The following is a 15,774-nucleotide window of genomic DNA, read 5'->3' as shown; positions in this document are numbered from 1 at the left end:
GCCAAGGCAGGCAGTGCCTTCTCCTGGGCAAACACAGTCAGAATCATGGGATGGTTTGGGTTGGAAGGGACCTTAAAGACCATCCAGTTCCAACCCCCCTGACACAGGCAGGGACACCTCCCACCAGACCAGATTGCTCAAAGCCCCATCCAGCCTGGCCTTGAGCACTTCCAGGGATGGGGCATCCACAGCTTCTCTGGGCAACCTGATCCGGTGCCTCATTATCCTCAGAATAAACAATTTCCTCCTTATATCTAACTTAAACCTACCCTCTTTTATTTTAAAGCCATTCCCCCTTGCCCTAACCCTACACTCCCCAACAAAGAGTCTTTCCCCAGCTTTCCTGTAGGCCCTCTTTAGGTACTGGAAGACCATTGTAAGGTCTCCCCAGAGCCTTTTCTTCTCCAGGCTGAACAACCCCAGCTCCCTCAGCTTATCTTCATAGGAGAGGTGCTCCAGGCTCTGATCATGTTTGTGGCTCTCCTCTGGGCTCATTCTAATACTTCCATGATACCTATAGCCCCAGTCAATACTTCCAGTCTGACAGCTGCAGCCCAGATCAGTCTCCAAAATGTCTTCAAGACTCCATGAACCTCTTGACAGCACAGCCCAAAGATTTGCTTCAAGGCAACCCACAGCCCACTACTGCCCTGGTTGCTCATGTGCAAAACCTCTCGGTGGCAGCTGGCACTGATAGCCCCAAGCCCTTTACTCCAACAAGGTATACCCCACCACGATGTTCAAAACCATGAACACCAGGTCCCTTCGCTAGGATGAAGCCATAACAAGACCGGATTGAAACTTGTAGGTGTTCCACTTCATGAAACCATGAAGAGGGAAAAAATACACACAAGCTGAAGAGAAATGAGATTATGATTAAAAAAGCACCACTTAAAAGATTATACACTTCAAAGAGCAGCAGTTGAGACTGTTCTACAGTAACATTTTACTTACGAATCCATATATATATTAATAAAAGTCACAGAATATGACCAGATGATGAGAAGGAACTCAACTTTTCTTGCATACTATGCACATCTGAAACTGATGCTATCTCTGATGTACCTACCCACAGATATGTGGGCTACTGGTGCACTGGAACAAATGACCATGTGTTTGTTTTAATATAACAGACATGAATAAGAAAGGCTCAGCTGAGACAAAAGAAGCCAAATTGGTGAGAAATGGGGTCTCAGAGCAGTTTAGATTTAATAAGCTTTATGAAAAATTTTGAATACAACCTCAGTTCTGAGTTCCTTTGAGGTTACCACTCAAAAAGTCAGCTTATAGCATGACAAAGAGTCCACGTCTTCTACAACACAGTGGACAGCAGTCATTATTTCACTTCTGTGCTTCTCTTTTTCGCCGTCTATTGCTGATCCAGTGCAGCCTCCTCCTCAGCTGCACCTTAAGCTCAACCAGAAATCCAAGGTAGCCCAAGAAAAAGGTTTTGTCAAAGAGTTTCAAGATACCTACAGTACATAAGCATCAGGCCATGCTTAAAACACCTCTTTGAGATTCTAGGTGGTATTGTGGGGGACTACAGTTACCTAGAAGACCTCATTAATCCTGTTGGACTCCCTCAGTGAAACAGCACTCCTTGACATTGAAGACAGGTAGGATCTACCAGCACAATACTCTGTGCCAAATACTCATCTCATAGGATCAAGGGCAGGATCAAGACTTAAAACTCCAAATATAACAGATATTTAGACATTTTTCTTCCTCCACCTTTTTGTTCAAGAGACAGGAACAGACGGGATTATTAACTGACACCAGTGAACTAAAAACCTAGCCTTGCACAAAATTCAGTCCCACAGTCTGGCCACCTCCTGATAATGTACATTAATTGCAAATACTATCTGTATAGAACACATTGAATTTTAAATGTCATTCTCTTTTTAAGCATCATTCAGTAACCTCTTTCCCTTTTCTGCTGATACCCTGAAGTACATACATACACACCGGGATGCTTTCGTAAGGTTAGGTCTGCCTTTCACTTCCCTAAGCTTTTGTGAAAATCAAGAAGAGAAACCCTGACGTTTGGGGGTTTGCATTCTTTTAACATTGCTAATCCTTAAGATGATAAAGGCAAATCGCAAAGGAGACCAAAACTAGCTGCATAAAGAGCAAGAACAGTTCTGAAAACGGCCATGGACGTGTACATGCTGTGTGCCAGGAGCTCTGCACAGCCCAGGCCTTAGGGGGCTTGACCCCTATCAAGGCAAATGTGTAGTGGGAGGGAATACCTCTTGTCCCACTTGGTCCAGCTGGCTGGGCCTTACTCCTGCTGCTCCTCCCCTCCGGCCCTGGTTTGCAAACCTCAGGCCCAGGTCACTCAAAGTGCTTAGACCATATGCACTGCAGTGTTACATGTGACATTTACTAAGAAACCCAGCCCGTTTTCCCTCAGTGCAAATTGAAGGTTTCTGAGGGAGGGGGAGAAAAACAAGTAAATAAATAAAAAAGAAACACTTGACTTCAACACAAATTGACTCTTCAATGGAGATGGGAGCAATATCAATTTATACACTGCATTATCTCTTCAGTATCAGAGCATCCTTTCTACTTTGGTTAAGCGAGGAACTGGAACCTGTATGGCCCTTGTCTCTCTGATGCATTCTGCTCAGTTCTAAAACCCACAGGGGATGCTTTCCCAGCCAGGCCACCCTTTCATATTCACTTTATAAGAGCCTGTGAAACTAGGATTTTTGTAATTCAACATTATAGCTAGGGTTGTGTTAAGCATTCTGCTATAAATCGTCAGAAAGAAACTTGAGACCAATATACTGGTGCTTTGTTAACAACAGTGACAAGTTACTTTATCCCTCAAATTAATTTTCTTGAGATTCTTCTGAGTCTGTAAAGCTAACCCCTGGAGGCTGACGTTATGACTCAGATAACAAATTAGCTATATTCAGTCAAAGAACAGTATTACCATTCAGCAAAGCACATGGTACTACATACCATCAATTTTTCACACAAGACATTAAAAATGTCAGCAAGTTGTAGCCAAGCGCGAAACAAATTCAGCAAGTTGCTAAAATATTTGTGTTTCCTTTTGCACTGCCACAGCCTCGATGAACAAGACTGCATAACAGCAAAGGACGGAGTGTGGGCCAGCTTCTGCTTCATCATCCTACCAATTGTTTACCCTAAAATAAAAAGTTTCTGCCTGCCCTCCAGTCACTTAATGGGCTTGTAATGCCTGATGTCAGAACAGTTGTTTCCTCTGAGAGGAAATAAAAGGAAACCAAACACACACACACAGAAAATTACTTTTGTGATGACAACAGAGAAGAGCAAAGCTTCCTACTCCGGATGCTTGTTTGCTATACAGCACAATGCATGTCCATACAACCAAAGTATGCTCACAACAAACGTCTCTGGTGAACAAGTGCCCTGATGTCCTGGCATTTGGTCACCACCAGTAGTCACTTTTATGGCCTTATGTACCTCCTCCACTGTCCCTTAATTGTACTGGGGCACTTTGAAACTGCAGTTCAAGTACAAGTTATTACCTTGCAAATATCATGTTCAGGAGGAAAACGATCTAAAAATAGAGAGGTAAAAACCAAAAACCTCACTGGATTGTGGTTTGCCCTTTATTTAACCTCCACTTCTTACCGAGAGCCAGCTTCCTTATTTCCCCCAAATGCATTATGTGCTTACATGACAGAACTACGCTATTCAGTTTTTGAAAGACAAAAGTTATCACACCCAAAATAGCTGGCAGAGCAACACGTATAATGAAAGTGCCCTGGAGAAGTGTACAGACTAGACTAGGCAAATCTGCATCTCCTTTGCCAACCAATCTAGCACGAGATACCAAGGGTCATCTTACATTTGAAAACGTAAGTAAAGAGGTGGGGAAGGCAAATTTAAGTTCTCACTTAAGCTCAGTGAAGGAATTTAGAAATAAAAGAAGGAATTAGCCTGTGGGTTTCAATTAAGAAACTAGGAATTAAAGTTAGAAACATCCCTTTGCCTCCAGGCAAGCAGGAGCATCTATCACAGGCACTGCCCCGCCCAGGACTAGCACACACCTGCCAGCCTGACATTAACAAGAAGAGGTGGTTTTATTCTCACATGCAAGATTTTCTGGACTTTAAAAACATTTTGGAAGTAACTATTTATGTCAAACAAACTCAGACTAATTCACATATAAAAAGACATAAAATAAGCATTGAAAATTTAAGGATGGAAACCAGAGTATTTTCATCCACCCTAGCATAAAGCCAGGCAAACCACAAAGCACTTCAGACCACGTAGCTCACAGAAGAACCTCCATGCTCATCTTGAGCACTGGGCCCTGACTTCATTAACACAGAATAAGCCTAATTAGCAGCTTTTTTTATTTTGTGTCTGTGTGTGTGTGTGTGCATGTGTTTTGTTGCTTTTGTTCTTGCTTTCAAATAAACAGCAAGCGAAACTTCAGGTTGTGCTGCAGATCCCTCTGCTCTCACACTGCCATGACAAAGCAAATGGCTCCAGCAGCAAGGTACCCTCTTTGTAGGCTTTGGCCTTCATGCTGCAGCTTCAATCCCTGCAGTTGGTGGGCTGTACAATGGTTTCCTTCACCCCGTCTCTTTCCATCAAACCCCAGCAGCTGGGCAAGAGCACAGTTATAGGAATAGTTTCTCTAACAAAAGAGTAATGGCGTCTGTCTACGGCAACTCCTGCACAAAACACAGTTGGCCAAGTCATAAATTCTCTGTATAGACTCAACTACAAAATAAGCACTGCTAAAAAAAAAAAAAAAAAAAAAAAAAAGAATTGAAAACCTTGCACCTCGCTCCCTGGTGTTTCCCAACAGACACTGTCTGAAACAAACCACCACAGACCAGTAATGAGGAACCCCTGTGGTTCTCACTGAAGTGTGCTGTGAGTCTAAGCTAAATTGGATTTACTTCACAATAAAAAAAGAAAATCCCCCAGCAACTGATAACTTAGAAGAAGGCATCCTCACAGCTGAAGCAATATTAAAATAGCTGTTCCCATACCTCCCAGCAAAAACAATCCAACACACCACACTGCCGGTCTCAGCGTGTCGGAATGGTGTTCAGAAGGAACACAAAGCTCAGGGACAGAAATAATGCTGCCACGCCACACAGCAGGCCTGCTCCAACTCCCACGCTTGTCAGCCAGCAACCTAACTGTTTCCACGTAATGACAGTGCCAAACCAACAATCCCAGACAAGGTGCCCCAAAACCTACATGGGGCTGCTCCAGAGGGTGCGTCACAACTCCCTGTACCCGACAGGAGCAAGGAGCAGCACAAAAGCAGGCAGGAGACAGCAGTGCAGGTGGAAGGGTCTGGAGAGAGGGGAGGCATGAACTTTGGACTCTCTCCTGCTCAAACCAGGCCTCCCAGGTCAGTCTCTAGGCTGCCACAGCTTTGGCAAGTTGTGCTGCCTGCCTGGTAAGCCAGCTCTAAGAGAAGACAGACACAGGGGTGACCACAAACATCGCGCTGCGCAGGCAGACCCAAAGGAAGACCCCGATCATTCGGGCAGAGCTCTCTAATGACAGGCTCCCCATTTCTATCCATCAGCTCCCTACGTTTTGGTCGAGCCAACCAGCATCTGCTCCCAGTTTAAAGACAAATGACTGCAATAAAGGTATCCCAAATACCTCTATAGTGAGGGTAACTGCCTTGGGTAGTAACGCACACCCTGTAGATACCAGGGGACAGGTGTCACCCACAGGGACAGGAGGAGGAAGCCCCTCTCACCATCTCCCCAAGATCCCAGCCACCACGGCTGGCATATGGGGAAGGGAGGAGAAGGGGGGACAATTCCTGCCCAGTTCTGGCAATTGAGATGTTTACAACCAGGCAAACACTGAGGCATTGAAAAGAGGGAGTAAATCTGTAGGCATAATAAAAAGGTAGCAATTACAAACTAGATTTACTGCAGCTCTGTTTGTTACGAACACAGATCAGGTCTCTGCATTTCTGAGTGGTTACAGAGAGAACAGAATCACCTTCTGCAAGTTCATGTTAGCCATCTGCCCTTTTTTCTCTGTCCAAATTAGAACTATTATTAGGTTTGCTTGCATTTGCGGAGGTGATTCATAGGATATCATGTCAGAGGGATCATTGTGATCATCCAGTGTAATCTCCTGCATAACACAGGAGCCATCCCCACAAAAAGCCCATCTGCATACCAGAAGGAAGCAGACACAACAGATGTTAGAGACCCTGTGCAGACCCAAGTAAGCAGTACTGCTGGGGCAGAGAAGGAAGCCGAGCCATGAACTGAACATATGTAAATTTCTGTTGCTTACAGAAGGATTTTAGATTTTACAGAAATCACAAAAAAACTTTGTTGAACATCTCCAGGAAACAATGTTCACGGTGGAAAAGACTTAATGTCCTTTTCCACCTATTGTGATACTTTGTGGCAAATCTTCTTAGAAAAAAAAAAAAAAATCTTGCACACAGTAGTAAATTTTTCAAAAGTTTTATTTTTCTCTAGGCAATTATTAGAGCTGATGTGGCAGATAGAAATACAGTGATATCCCAGAGGCAACTGTTGAGAAGTACTATCAAAGACACAACATACTCCATGTGTTGCTCTTCCTGGTCCTGGAGCTCTGCCCAGGGCCCACTCTGTTTGCGTCAGGCCAGTTGCCGGCTGCAGTAAGGCCAAGTGGCTGTGCTTCAGAGAACAAAAACCCAGCTGCACAGATTGCGTTGTGCTGTGACAGACAGGTAAAGACAGAAGCGCTCTGCCAAGTTCGCCTTCAAAACACTGAACTTCCACCCCCCTTATAGACCAGCCTTTTATCCCAACTCTGTTAACCCAGATGTTTCCTTATCCCCCTGTTCCAAAATCCCCAACATCTGCAGTCCCAAATTCCCCAATTCTGTCTTCTCACTCCCAAATACCAAAACATTTCCTGACCCTTCAGAGCTGCCCATATTTCTCCCAGGCTTTCCCATCCATCTCTCCCTACCTCGTCCAAAATCTCCTTCCACCATAGCTTTTCATCATTCTTGCCCTAAACCTCCCTGGGTCAACAGCTTTCCCTATACAAAATCAAATCACTTCCCAAGAAGTCAACTGACAATACGTGGCTCCTGCATATTACTAATGCACACCAATTTCCTAAGAAGTAGACTGATGTTGAATGCTTGGCTTCCTGCACATTACTACATGACCCACTGGTATCAGCTCCTCCCCACAAGTTCTCTGGTCTCTCACTGCAAGCTCCCACCCACTTCTTCAGCATACAAGGTAACAGCAGCACACAGTAGGACGTGCACCAGACTGTACCCCCTCCACACACAGACAGACCATCCACTAGGGAACATGAAAGACATCTACACATTAAAAAAAATCCACCAACAAAAATTCTCTTCAGCAGAGGCACTGTGTTCAGGGCCTCATCTTCCTTCAGCCACTGGTTTTCACACTGTAGCTATTTAGCTAGCTTTGTGACAGTAAAATTGGTTCAAATCTCCTACTAGTTAATCCAAAGTAGATTAATCAACACATTTCAGAAGTATATGTTGTTAACATATTGAAAAAATTACACAAAAGCTATGTAAATGTTTCTGTGAGTTAACCAAGTACGACCTGGTACAACGATATAGGTCCCATTTCAGTGACAGCCACATGCAGGCTAGAGTTACTTAAAAACAAGTGGAATGTGCAATCCTGTGGAATTTAAGTCTTTTCTAGTAATCCAACGTATAAAACATTCATAACAGAGCAACTAGAGCAGCTGAGTTCTGCAAAGTCAGGGTAGTAGTTTTATGGTTTTGATTGCCAGAAGTTTCTGACAGATTTTGGAAATTCAGTCTTAAGACCCCTCCCCCCTCCCCCCCCCCCCCCAAAAAAAAAAAAAGCACATAATTGGATTTCAACCATGGGAGGCGTTGTTTTGTTTTACACTTCCCAGTACTAATTAACTTAAGATTTTTTAAAAAGAGATCAGTGAAGAATTGTCTTAGAGGAGTAAGCTGTCACTTGGAACAAGATCTCCTGACAAAGAGAGAGACAATTAACAGCTATGTTGCATTTATCTGTTGCAACACTGTAAGCATTAAAATCATTAAATGCGGTACCATTAAAGGCCTTCAACTGCTTCCCTACTACTAATACCTCAGGCCATCTTACAAGTATTACTCAAGCATCATCATCCACACAAATCCAGCCCTGTCCACGCTGTTCCCAGGAAGTCTCTGGCAAACTTTTGCATTAGTGTTTTGACAGAAGTCACAGACTGATCATCTAGTCCAGCTACAACAGGCTGCCCAGGGCCATGTCCCATCAAGCTGTGACACCTCCTAGGAGGAAGACTCCACAACCTCCCAGGGCAGCCTGCACCAGTGTTTTATTAAGTATCAGTGGAATTGTCTTGGTTTCAGTTTGTGCCCATTGCCTCTTGTCCTGGCTCTGGGAACCCCTGAGACGAGCCGGGCTGTGCCTTCTTTGCACTCTCCCTTAAGGTATTTGTGTGCAGTGATGAGATCCCCCAATCCCCCTCTTCTCCAGGCTGAGCAGCCCCAGCTGTTAGCCTCTCCTAAGAGAGATGCTCCAGCCCCTTCACCATCCTCCTGGCCCTTCACAGGGCTCACCACAGTGTGTCCATGCCTCTTGTACGGGGGAGCCCAGCACTGGACACAGTACTCCAGGTATGTCTCACCAGCGCTGAGTAGAGGGGAGCATGTCTAAGAACACGCAGCATGTCTGTTGGAAAGGAAAGGAATGGAAGAAAGGAAGCAAGCTCCTGTTTCACCGAGCACTGCATGATCTTCTTTCACAAATGTGTCAGCATCCACCTTAAAGCTCAGCAAGTGACTTGCTGGAAAGCTGCTGGCTGACAATTTCAGTTCACAGACTGAGTACCAGAAAGCTTCCACATTCTTCTGTGGCCAACTCACAGCCATTTATTCACAGCATTACATGCTTCAGTTCTTCACAACCAGGACTCACACCAAACCACATTACTCTTACTAATCCCCGGTGCAGGCAATGCTTGAAGACAGAATACAGGGAAGGAGCAAGCCCCAGGCCCAAAGTGTTCCTCAAACTGACCTCAGCAACAACGTGGAGCCCAGTCCTTACAGAATGCAAACAGGCAAATACAAAAAAAAGGCATAAATTGTTTATTTTGTTCCCAGACATGTTAAGTCTGAACTTCATTAGCTATTCCATTGTTTTCCCACGGATCAGTCATGCTGATGCCTGTAAATTATTTACCTCAGCCTATTAACCTTTGTAATTACTAAGAGGAAGCCTGACATGTAGAAGGTTTAAAGGAAGTCCATAAAATGCATTTGCTTTAGTGGTGCTAAAGTAAAGTAAAGGGGAAGCAAATGAAATAACAAATAGGATAACCAAAGAACTACAATGCAAATGCCTGTAAGAGCAAGCCACACCAGAAGTGCTCTGATTTCTACTCCTAAAATACTGCTGCAAGTTCACCACAGAAACTATGACCCTAAATTAACCTATTCCTATCTTCACACAAGCTACCTAAAACACAAAGCATTTTATACTGCTACCTAGTAGTAGTGAGGAAGATGAAGCACAAGGCATGTCCATCTCCTGAGATGGACTGAGTATTGCATTTTGCAGCCACATTATTTTGCTGGTCAAGGAAAACTGACATTGCCCCACTGGGGATCAGGAAACCTTTGTGCAGAAAAGCATGATGCAGATCAAAACTTTGAACAGTCTGCATGTAGAGGAATTACTATTGCTCCAGAAGCAAGTGGCACCACAGTCATAAAGGTGAGTTATCCAGTTCATGTACTTACAGAGACACCTTAATAAGGAAAGAATGAAAGAGAAAGTGAAATCAAGCAGTCGGAAAGGTCCTTTCTTATGCCTGCTGGCAAAGATGAGAATTTTCTCCTTTGTCACTTGATCCGATCAGCAGTAGGCTGAGGCACTTCTATTCCTACATCCTAATTAAACTCATGTTTCCTTCCCCAGCTTAGTCATTAATTAGCCCCCAAAGTTGCACCCCCCTCCTTGATTAACTGCTTTGGAAGTACGTATATATCCTGCAATTGTCAAACAGAATTTATCTGGAATGCATTAAAACAAGCATTTATGCAATCAAGCAAGACACTGATCATCAGCAGGAGCCTACACAAGACTTCTCACTTCATTACAGAAAGCTCCCATGGGACACACCGCCCCAACCGGGGCGCCCAAAATTGGAGAGTATGCAGGAACAGAACGGTGAAGCAACCAAAGCTTAAAGCCTGTCATGGCTTTGGCAGAACCTGAGCCAAGGAATTTCAGCAGCCAATTGTTTAGGTAAAGGATTATGTGCGCGTAATTCTGATCCCTGTGCTTTTATTATTTAATGGCCAGCTTTTAGGAGCACTGTGATGAAACCTGTAATAATGTGGGTTTTAAGTGCCGTCACTAACACACCGTAAGGTTTTGTGAGGGCACGTGAAATCTGGAACACATTTCACCTTTGCCAGCCTAGAAACTGACTACACAGAGAGTAAGCTCGCCTAATGAAAGCGGGTAATTACGAATCAGACTCCTACCACCGCCTCCAGCAACAACTTCAATAGATCGGTTATGCTCACAGGCGTAATCCTCTCCTGGGCACGTGTTCGGGAAGGGTTCTTGCGCTGCACCCCGGCCTTTCAGCAGTCATGCACCGCACGGGCTCGGGATGGGCAGCAGCTGCCAAGCTGGGGCACCCCAAGGGCTCGCTGCCCCCAGCTTTCTGCCCCACCTGCTGCCAATGGCAAATGTCCCGGCAGCAGGGCAGGTGCTGCCTGCACCTCACTGAGGCTGAAGTCTTCAATATATATATATATATTTTTTTTTTTTTTTAAGATCTACTCAGGAATTCTTCTGAAGAAGGACTATTTCCTAAGGAAATGTGTATCCTTGTGTTTGAGTGACCTCTGAAATGAAAACTGGCTTACAGCGCAGGAACAAACATTGTCAGGCTTAGTCTAAAGAAGGTTTTCCACCACCAATAGGCATAAGTCAGCACCTAAGCACTGACATACCCTGCTAAGCTTTGGTGCAACATGACATTGGGTTGGTATACAAAAAACACCTATGTACATGACTAGTAACAAACCTCTGGCATAGCCGAAGTTGTGTCAAGGAAAAAAACTTTGGCTGGTTTAAATCATTTATTTTGAAGAGAAGAATATAACTACATGGCAAGTCAACTCCTTCTGCCAGTGAGCAAGGAAGGCTATGCAGCAGAGCAGAAGGAAAAAGTATGAAATACAAACTCTATCATAAACGCTTTTGTCAGCTACAATTTCCTCAATTCACAGGTTCATCCTGAAATGCAGAGTATTTGGTCTAGGATATTTTAATTGATAAAAATACTTAGACCTTTACAGTGTAGTACTAGCTTAAAAACAAGGTCAGCATTTAAAAAAAAAAAAATCTGGAAGAAAAAAGGGACAGGACAGCATCACCATTGCTGAGTCACAGAAGGCAAGAGAGAATTTCTCCAGAAGCTTTCACACCACCACCCACCCTCACCCCACCCCAGAAAGAAAAATGATTTGCAAGTAGCATCAAATAACGTTACTAAGTAAAAACAGAGGGGACTGAAAAAACATTACCAGCAAACCTCCCAAAACAAATACATGACAGAAGCACAGCTAAAATGAGAGCTGGGCTTAAAGGCACAGCTCAGTACCACAGCTGAGCCAGATTCTGAGCACCTTACTGCCAGCTCTGGCTGTCCCGAGAGCTGGCCATGGGACCTGCCCACCAGAGCACTCCCAAGCAGCAGCCAGCTCCAGCGAAGCACAGCCGGATCGCTCCGATGCATGTGAGCAGGTTGTGAAGGGGCTGGATTAATGTTTATTCCTTCAGAGGTGAAAGGGCAACCAAGGGCAGGAGAGGACATGACGAATAGGCAGGTATACAGTCCTACAAGCATGCAAAAGGACTGGCTCTTTATCAAAGCAAAGAGAAGCACTTTCATGTGGTTACCCAATGGCGTTAAGAGAGCCTTGCTTTCTGTTTAACACATATTTGCACTTATCTGAATGGAAAAGCTACCGTAACAAATTAACTTCATGCACATTTACAAGACTTTCAAATTTCAAAGTCTCAATAAAATAAAGCACTTAACCTATCACAAAGCTCAGTAGTAAGGAAAAAACAAAAACATGCATCTCACAGACTGCAGGTTATGAAAACAGAACGGAGCACATTAACACAAGTAGGAGGAGGAAGGTTTCTGAAACGTGAGAAGGACGTTACCATCTCAGAAAGATGGAGACACATCAACAGGGTGAAATACAGGTACAAAACAGAAGTCACAGGTCCTTAAGACGCTATAGCCCATACATGACCTGCCTTTGAATTGTTGGTTTTATATACTATAAGAGTGGGGAGAAAGGGGAGAATGTATCCAGAAAGTAATTAACACAATTTTAGATCCTTTTCTAGAGATGTAAAAGATTTTTAAAATGCAGAATATCTAATATATATCTATACTTATTATTTTTACTACCACCAGTAATTTCAATACTCCTGCATCAGAAAGGTCAAAACTAAAAATAAGATTATTGCTAAAATTTGCGTTCAAGTTGTCACATTTCACCTTTTAATTTGCAGATGCATGATCAATTCCAAGAGCACCATGCACTGTCATCTGGACTTCATAAAAGAGAGGAACCCTAACAGCAGTGCTGCTCATTCTGCACCTGGTAACAGGGAACCTAAAGCAGGAGCAGGTCAGAAAACCTCAACTGGATGCATGGTGTAAGGGCCCCAAGTTAAACAGCAGGACTCTTGCATACAACTTTCATCAAGGTTTCTCCCCCGCCTGAACTCACAAGGACTATACAGTGAATTTGGAATACTCTGCAACTTTAGCTCATCTATAGGCTTTGTCTTTGTGTCTTTTTTTTGTTTATTTGTTTCTAATCCTGCTCTAAAGTTCCCAGCAACGTGAATTTGCAGTGATACACAGATATATGCATAGGGGAAAAAATTATGCGAGCTAAATTGGCAGGGCATAGTCAGTAATTCTGCCTTCAAAGACAATCAGAGAGGAAGATACAGCATACGAGATGTTCAAAAAGTCAGCTAATGTCTGGCTGTTTAGTGATTGCCAAATACTTACAATGCTTAACAGCGTTATCAAGACTGCATTTTAGTCAGATTCCATTTTCCACCTACATAGCTCTTTTAAGTTGTTCCACATTACCGTATCATCTCAAACCACTATAATATGATTACAGCTGAAAACATTGAATGCATTAATACTAAACAGCCACTCCAAGATGTTTCTTCAGCTGCTTGTTGCTTTGGCCAACAGTCCCAACAAGCAATCACAAAATCACTTAGGTGTTTGTGTGTGTGTGTTTTGTTGTTGGTTTGGTTTCATACATTTTCCATCTACAACACATTGATATAATTCACATACTGCAAAGCAGATCTTCATGTCTGAAGACCTGTAATTCAATGTCACCCACTCCTGACTTTTCTACACTACTGCTATGCTAAGGCTACTCTGGAAAGCCATAGCATTTTGTTAACCAGAACAAACAAGCAAAACTACTATATAGAAAACAGAAAATTTATTAAAGCTACAAAACAGCAAGGAAATGGGAAACAGTAGTAATGACATAGGGAAGAGCATGTGAACTCATGCACACAGCTGCCTGAAATATGGATCAGGCCGCAATACACTGCTCATATTTCAGCTTGTCCACTGCTGACATGTAAGAACAACCTGTGGCAGACGTGGGATCATTTGCAAAACCCAGGTATTCATGAAGCCTACCACATCAGAGTCACAGGGAAGGAATTCCTGCAACTGCACATTTCGTCTGCGAGTTGGCATAGCAGGGCCAAAGGCACTTTGAATAATCACAGTCATCTACTTGCTGCTTGCTCTAGTAGCACAAGAAATGTTATCACTGTTCAACGTTTGCAAATGAAAATTCTCTCTTGAAGGGTAAATTCAAGTGGCCAGAAGCTACACAGTCTTCCCTTTGTTACACAATTACATTACAAAATGCTGCTATCATTTCCGCCTAAAATCATACGCCGCAGCTAACAAGGGCTCTGGAAATGCTAAAAGGGCAGTTTGGAGTGCACTATGGCTTCCTGGCTTTGTCCTGCAGCATCTTTTCAGTTCCACTACAGACTGGCATGACTGGCTGTTTATTGAGATACAGAACTCCCAGATGTTTTAGATGACAAGTGAAAATTGAGTGAAAGAAAAGTTTTAAATGTAAGGATCACCAGGGTGTCAAAGAGACAACCATTGAGAAGGTTAGAAAAAGGACTATATGTAAAGGATTTTGCTCTCAGAAGAGTTGGTGTGACTAAGTGCTGACTTAGCAACCTATTATGCCAGTTTGAATTTTGGTGCATTTAATTACAGCCCTCTACATGCAAGAGACTTGTCTGCAGTCCTGCAGAGATAAGTATACGATGAAAAAAAAATAAATAACAACCTGCCAAAGACTACATAAATAAAAGCTCAGAAGCTTTAGTCTTGTCTATAATCAGAGTCACATTGTTCCACATTTTCTATTCATGTCACAATGCTTCTCTATTATTTCTCAAGTCTTTACATGGCTATAGAAAGAAAGGAACAGCAACGAAGGGTGACTACCAGCCTTTACACCCTTCAAATGCAGAATGTAATTTGGGATCAGTAAGGGACCATTAAAAGATGACAGAACTCCAGCTGCCAGGCTGTACTATTTGCACCTCCTGCACACAAACATTTTGGAGGGGAAGGGGGGGGAAGATCTTCCAGAACAAGAATGAACTCTACCCTTAGATCAGTGGAAGAGACACGTACAAGAAAGCAGCATATGCAAACACCCATTCTGAGACAGGTGGGGGAAGGACGGGTATTACAAAACACCAAGAATGGGCAAGAGTGAAACATGATGTTCATATCTACTGTCACGTCGTCTCCAACCCAATGACACAAGTTCATCATCTAGCTCATGGATTATGTCCATCCCCAAACCACAGAAGAGCAGAAAGGAATTTAGGGAGGGGGTAAAATGTAAAAATTAAGAAAAGCCTGAGAAATTGAAGATATTTACCAAAGGACTTCAAAGAGGTACTTCAACATAATTGAAAAGTAGGAAAGGCAGAGATCACAAGGAAACAGAACACCACACCCAGCTATTAGCAATATCATACTTAAGTTAAAAAAAAAAAAAAAAAAAAAATTACTTGCCTACATCAGGGAGTTTCTCCCTCCCAAAAATACTTCTTACAACATAAGTCACCACCTTGGAACTTTGTTTTGACTCTTTCCTCCACCATATATTTGATTTGTGTTTCTTGCAAAGGTAAATGCTCAATAATTCACTTATGCTGGCACAAAAACACCAGTGGATAATGAATATACAAAGATAGAGGAAAAAAGTTTCCATGATTATTAAACAAGAGAGCACTCTTCCACTACAAAGCGATCAATAATAGAACAAGTCAATCAGATTATCTTGTTGCCTCAGAATTTTGAAATGTTACTGCTAAGCCAATACAACTTTTCCCGCAAAACCTGTTGCTTACCATGCTGACTGGACCACTTTACAAGAACTTTTACCCATTTTTGAATCAGCTTTAATGTGTTCACATGAACTACACTATGAAAATGATGGTGGATCCGGATTTATTCATAGTGCAACATCCAATTTGCAATTGAATTGGGGTGGGTGGCTGAGGTAGGGCTGCAACTTAAACCACAAAACTGTCAAAAAAAAAAAAAAGTGTGTTTTTTGTTTTTGTTTTTTGTTTTTTGTTTTTTTTAAAAAAAAAAAAAACAACTCTC

The 15,774-nt window shown here is 42.9% G+C and overlaps 1 protein-coding gene across 3 annotated transcripts in view; it reads right to left on the bottom strand.

Annotated features, from left to right (window-relative positions):
- UTRN (utrophin) overlaps window positions 1-15,774 on the bottom strand; it is a 366,839-nt gene that overhangs the window by 311,130 nt on the left and 39,935 nt on the right. The window lies entirely within an intron of this gene.

The sequence above is a fragment of the Aythya ferina genome (assembly GCF_964211825.1).
Source record: "Aythya ferina genome assembly, chromosome: 3".
Taxonomy (NCBI): Eukaryota; Metazoa; Chordata; class Aves; order Anseriformes; family Anatidae; genus Aythya; species Aythya ferina.
The sequence above is the reverse complement of the archived record's forward strand: the minus strand, read 5'-3'. Positions and strand labels throughout refer to the sequence as shown.